Source organism: Ornithorhynchus anatinus, chromosome X2 (genome assembly GCF_004115215.2).
Source record: "Ornithorhynchus anatinus isolate Pmale09 chromosome X2, mOrnAna1.pri.v4, whole genome shotgun sequence".
NCBI lineage: Eukaryota > Metazoa > Chordata > Mammalia > Monotremata > Ornithorhynchidae > Ornithorhynchus > Ornithorhynchus anatinus.
The window spans coordinates 5411549-5417548 of record NC_041750.1 but is presented as its reverse complement, the minus strand read 5'-3'; the positions used below and the strand labels follow the sequence as shown (position 1 = coordinate 5417548).

General features: G+C 55.3%; 1 protein-coding gene across 1 annotated transcript in view; it reads left to right on the top strand.

Annotated features, from left to right (window-relative positions):
- The first annotated feature begins 843 nt into the window (after positions 1-843).
- Positions 844-6000, top strand: part of ADAMTS2 (ADAM metallopeptidase with thrombospondin type 1 motif 2) — a 143310-nt gene continuing 138153 nt past the window's right edge. Inside the window, exons 1-2 of the mRNA XM_029052689.2 lie at positions 844-902; positions 2738-3099. The gene's annotated coding sequence lies outside the window, so the exon portion shown is untranslated. The remainder of the gene's footprint in view (positions 903-2737; positions 3100-6000) is intronic.

Genomic DNA, 6000 nt, shown 5'->3' with positions numbered 1-6000 from the left:
GAGCAAGTCACTTGACTTCTCTGGGCCCCAGTTCCCTCATCTGTAAAATGGGGATGAAGATTGTGAGCCCCACGTGGGACAACCTGATCACCTCGCATTCCTCTCCCACAGCGCCTAGAACAGTGTTCTGCACCTAGTAAGCGCCTATCAAATACCATCATTATTATCGTTATTATGTGTGGGAGGGGCGCGTTTTTAGGGGAAGCGGGCTAAGCGGGAGCGGTTAGTGCAGTGCTCTGCAGGCAGTAGGGGCGCAATAAACGCGCCTGAATGAATGAAAGGAGGGAGCGCGGGGTGTGTGTGAGGTGCGAGGAAGGGAGACGGGGCGTGGGAGTGAGGAGGCCTGGCGGGCTGGGGGTGAGGAGGGCTGGCGGGGTGTGCGGAGGGAGCGCGGGAGGAGCGAGGTGCGGGCGGAGCAGGGGCCGCCGTGTGGCGGGCGGAGGGAAGGCGGCGGGGCGGGCCGGGCCGGGCCGAGGGCGGGGCGGGGGCGGGGCGGGACCGGGCGGGCGGGGCGGGGCGGGACCGGGCGGGCGGGGCGGGGCGCGCCGCGCTGGCGGCTCCTCGGGGCGGCGCGGGCGCTGCGGCGCTGCAGCTGCGGGCGGCTTCGGCGGCGGCCGCCAGATGTGGGGCGGGCGGCGGGCAGCGGGCGGGGAAGTTTAGCGCCGGCCGGTCCCCGTGCCCGGCTCGCCCTGCTGCTCGCCCTGCTGCTCGCCCTGCTGCTCGGGCTGCCGCTCGGGCTGCTGCCATGGGGCGCCCGGACGGAGCCGCTCCTGTCCCGCTCCGCTGCGCCGCGCTGCCCCCGCCCCCGCCCCTGCCCCCGCCCCTGCTCCTGCCCCCGCTCCTGCCCCCGCCGCCGCTGCTGCTCCTGCTGCTGCTGCTCCTGCCCGGCTCCGGACACGGAGGTAGGTGCGGACCCCGCCGGCCCCATCCCCGCCCCAACCTCCGACTTCCCACACCCGACTTGGGCAAAGTCCGCTCGCCCTGTCGGACGCTTCCCAACTTTTGGGCCGGGAGCCCGACCCGACCCCAGCGGACCGGACCGGACCGGACCATCCCCGCCCCACCTTGGGGCGCCCCGGCACCTGGGCCAAGGAAGCCTCCCCTTCGCCCCCCGCCTCCCTCCCTCCCTCCCTCCCTCCCATTCGACCCTACGGGGCAAGGCAAAGTAGCCACTCGAGCCTTCTCTGTCCGCCGGACAGACGCTTCCCTGGGCAGACCCCGGCCGCTCAGCTGGGGGGTGGCGGGGGGACAGATGCCAGGCGGGAGGGCAGCCGGAGAGGATCAGATTAGGGGGCGTCGGCGGAGGTTGCCCGGCTTGGGAATCTGGCAGGGCTGCCCAGGCGGAGAGATCCGGCCGAGGCGTCCAGGTGGGTTGATGGGTCGAGATGCCCAAGTGGGGGGTGGCCAGGTGGAGGGTGCCAGGGAGGAGTGCTCAGGTGGAAGTGCCGGGAGGAGGAGCCCAGGTGAAAGTGCTCAGGTGGGGGTGCCAGGAGGAGGTGGCCAGCTGGGAATGCCAGGCGCAGGTTCCCAGGTGGGTTGACAGGTGGCGGCGCCCCGTTGTAGGATCCCAGGTAGGAGTGCCGGCCCTTTCCGAAGAGGGTTTACACTTCGCCCTCTCCCCGTCCCCTTTCCAGCCCACCAGTCTCTCCCGGCCCTGGTCCTGATTGTGTGTATGTGTGTGTGTGTGTGTGTTGGGGGGGTGGGGGGTGGAGGGGATGAGTGGGTATTTAGAGAAGCAGCGTGGCTCAGTGGAAAGAGCCCGGGCTTGGGAGTCAGAGGTCGTGGGTTCTAATGCCGGCTCCGCCGCTTATCAGCTGGGTGCTTTGGGCAAGTCACCTCACTTCCCTGTGCCTTAGTTACCTCATCTGTAAAATGGGGATTAAGACTGTGAGCCCCACGTGGAACAACCTGATCACCTTGCATCCCCCCCCAGCGCTTAGAACAGTGCTTTGCACATAGGAAGCGCTTAACAAATGCCATTAGTATTACTGTTATTGTTCGGGTGCTTCCTAAGTGCCAAGCAGTGGGGTAGATGAACCAGACAATGAGATGGGCCACAGTTCCTGCCCCACACGGCGTTCCCAGCCTAAGGGGGGAGAGTCCTTTTCCCTCTCCCATCCCATTCCCCCAACTTCACCGCATTCCCGCACCTTCTTCCCCCTCCCCTCTCCTCTCTTTCCCTTTCTCTCTCTCTCTCTCCCTCTCTCTCCACCCCCCCCCCCCTTCCCGTCCCTCTTCATCCCGCCACCCCCTTCCAACTCCGCCTTTCCCCCCTCACCACACACACACACCCCGCGGTCCCGATTTGGGGGTTTTTCGAAGGCGAACGGCCCACTCCTTAGGGTCTCCCCGCGTCCTTTTCTCCCGCACGAGTTGCCCGTGCGCGGTTAGGGACCATCCCCCTTTCCCCAGCATTAGAGGGGAAAGCGGCGGACCCTCCGCCGGGCCCCGAGACCCCTGGCGGCTGCGGGAACCTGCGGGGGCGGGGCGCCGAACCGCTCACGATGCCGCTCGGAGAAGCAGCTGGGGGGAGAAAGGATCCTGAGAACTTACTCTGATGAACTACATTTTTGACTCCCCCCCTTCGCCCCGTTTCCCTTAGACGAGCAAATTCTGTCCTTGGTCCAAAGGTGTCCACCCCTTCAGCCCCCGCGTTAAAATCCAGCAGAATTAAAGTCATTCCTTCTCTCTCCCTCTCCCCGCCCTCCCACCCCCAACCCCCCTTTCCACTGCTCAGGTTCCCTTTGGGGGAGCATCGAGGAATACAGCCTGGTCATCCCGAGCAGCACTGATGCAGGGGGGAGATTCCTGTCCCACTCGGTGTCAGGAGCCGGCAAGGGCCGATTCCGCCGGGAGGCCAGCCGCCTCCCGGGCGAAGAGGCCGACGAGCAGATATTCTACAATGTCACGGTGTTCGGGAGAGACTTCCACTTCAGGCTGAGACGGAACTCCAGGCTCATCGCCCCCGGGGCCACGGTCGAGTGGCAGGAAGACTCCAACGTGACGTATGTGGAACCGCTCCTGGGGAACTGTCTGTATACTGGAGATATTACCGACCTGCCCAACACTTCGGTGGCAATCAGTAATTGCGATGGACTGGTAAGATGCCTTCTCATAATAATAATTATGGTATCCATTAGGCGCTTGCAATGTGCCAGGCACCGTGCTAAGCGCAGCGCATCTAAGCAAAGAAAACGGATGCAAGCAAATCGAGTTGGACACAGGGCCTTGTCCCGCGGGCATAACGATGTTGGTACTTGTTAAGCACTTACTATGTGTCAAGCACTGCTCTAAGCCTGAATCCGGTTGGACACAGTACCTGCCCCACTTGGGACCCACTGTCTTCATCCCCATTTTACAGATGAGGTAACTGAGACACAGAGAAGTTAACTGACTTGCCCCAGGCTACACAGCAGACAAGTGGCAGGGCCAGGATTAGAACGCATGACCTGACTCCCAGGCCTGTGGATAGAGCACATGCTATGCTACTCTTACTCGTAGTATAATGATAGCCCCGATTTACTCTCCTTTACAGCCTGAGGATGAAAAAGTCTCTTAGGGAAATCGGAGAACCTAATCATTTCCTCTATAACAAGGAATTCAGCTTAAATTGATGATCTCCTAAAGCCAAAGATGATGATGATGAAAGTCGTCAAAGAAAGACACTTACTGTAGGTGTTAAGTACTCTGCTATGTGTCGGGTTAAATACATGCTAATGAGATCAAACTCAGTACGCGGCCCACACGGGGGGGGGGGGGGGGGGGGGGGGGAGGGGAGAGGAAAAAAACAGGTATTTTTATATTTTTATTCCCCTTTTATGGATGAGGACACTGAAGCCCAGAGAGGTTAAGTGTCTTGCCCAGGGTCACACAGCAGGTAAGGAGAGGAGCAGGGATAGAACCCCGGCCTTCTGACTCCCAGTCCTGTGCTCCTTCCACCAGCTGTCTCTGTTGCAGGCATTTCATCTTTCCTCATTTAGAGGGGAGAAGTTTTAGTTGGCCCTGATGCCCACCACTAGTTTAGCTGCTTCTCAACTGGTTCTTTGAAAAGAAAGTTCACTCCTTTCTTGCTGGTTGGTTCACAGGCACATGTAATCCATCAGTCAATGGTATTTATTGAGCGCTTATTCTGTGCAGAACACTGTTCTAAGCTCTTGGGAGAGTACACAACAACAGAATTGGCAGATGAGTTCCCTGCCTATAGTAAACTTATAGTCTAGAGGACACTTTTGTATCATAATTTTCCCCCTGACTTTCAAGGATTCAGTGCCAAGCATCAGATCCTGTAAACACCTTGAACCTCCCGAAATGTCACCATTTCGCCTATGTCCATGATGCGGGGATTCTTAATAAAAGAGAGTATACCCGAAAACAGGCCAGGTACATACATTAATTTGAAGTGTGCTTAATGCTTATTTTGGATCTGAAAAAAAATGTAATCGGCTCTAGCACTGACCCAGACCTAGGAGAGGTCTATCCACTTAAGCTGGAACGAATCCTCAAATGAAACCCTCAATCGAAAATCCGATTCCGAGTTTTGTCCAAGGAAATGATTGTTGAAAGCCCTGGGGGTGAGAGGTTGGGTGTGGAGAAGCTGTTTGCAGTATCTATTTTAGACTATATGTTCAGTGGTTAAACTGTCTATTTGGGCCAGATGCCTTAAGCAAAGGCACTGTGTTGAACGCTAATGGCTATGCAATGTTAAACTGAAGCTTGAGTGAGGAAAGGAATTTTTCATAGTGAGTTCCCTCTCTGTGCCAATTCTTCTTGTTCAGTTTGGCAATCTCCTGTTTTGGGAATATGTAATTGTCGAATGTATGTGGTGTTTAAATGACCATTTACCAAGCATAGCCCCTCATTTTATGGAATCTTTGAGAAAACTTGCACTTGCAGTCCTAGAAAGCCACAGGATTAAAGTATATGCCTCTGTCTCTAAATATATTTCATAAACCTATACATCTGTTTGAGGAAAATAGTCAAAATGTTGGACCCACTCCCTCTCTAATTTTGAAATGTAGGATTATTTCTTCCTTTTGAGGCACTGGAATCATAAACCCTCTTCTAGGGGTTTTATGCCAACTCACTTAAAATAATCTTTCAGCATGGCCTACTGGAAAGAGCACGGGCCTGGGAATCAGGGGACCTGGTTTCTAATTGTGGCTCTGCCACTTGTCTGCTGCGTAGACTGTACTGCTAGACTGTAAACTCAATGTGGGCAGGGAATGTGTCTGTTGTATTGTTATATTGTTATACTCTCCCAACCGCTTAGCATAGTGCTCTGCATACAGTAAGTGCATGATAAATATGACCGAGTGACAGTGGGCCAGTCCCTTCACTGCTCTGGGCCTCAGTTTCCTCATCTGCAAAACGGGGATTCAGTTCCTGTTGTCCCTCCTACTTAGACTGAGACCCACGTGGGACCTGATGATCTTGTATCTACACCAGTGCTTAGTACAGTGCTTGGCACCTAGTAAGAACCTAACAGATACCACAGTTGTTATTATTTATAATTGTTATTGTTTCACCCTCAGGGCCCCCAATTAACTTTGAGGATATTAAAAATTTCCGTGGGAATGGATGGGAATGGGTTGCTTTTCCAGGGTTATTTATTGCTTTTTAGGGAACTGTCTGATTGGATGCCAATGCAGAAGGTACAGCCTCAGACCAAAGAGTAAAGCATATCTTTGTAAAGGATTGTTGGTTTTCAACAGATGAAAGCCTCAGAGAGGCTATGACATATGCACTGCCGCGTTTGGCAAAGGATGCTGGTTGGATAAGGTAGGTCAAAAGAAAGAAAGACAGTTATATCATCAGGGGCCAGCTGGCGGTCCCTCTAGATAGAGTAAGACTAGCTACCACTGCATTATCATTCCCGCAAGGTAGGATTTTAGGAAAGAAGAAACCTTATCTGTTGAAACTTGTTTTGGGATGTCGATTAAGCAATAGTATTTATTGTGGAACACTGTACTAAGCACTCTGGGTAGTACAAAAGAAGTAGTG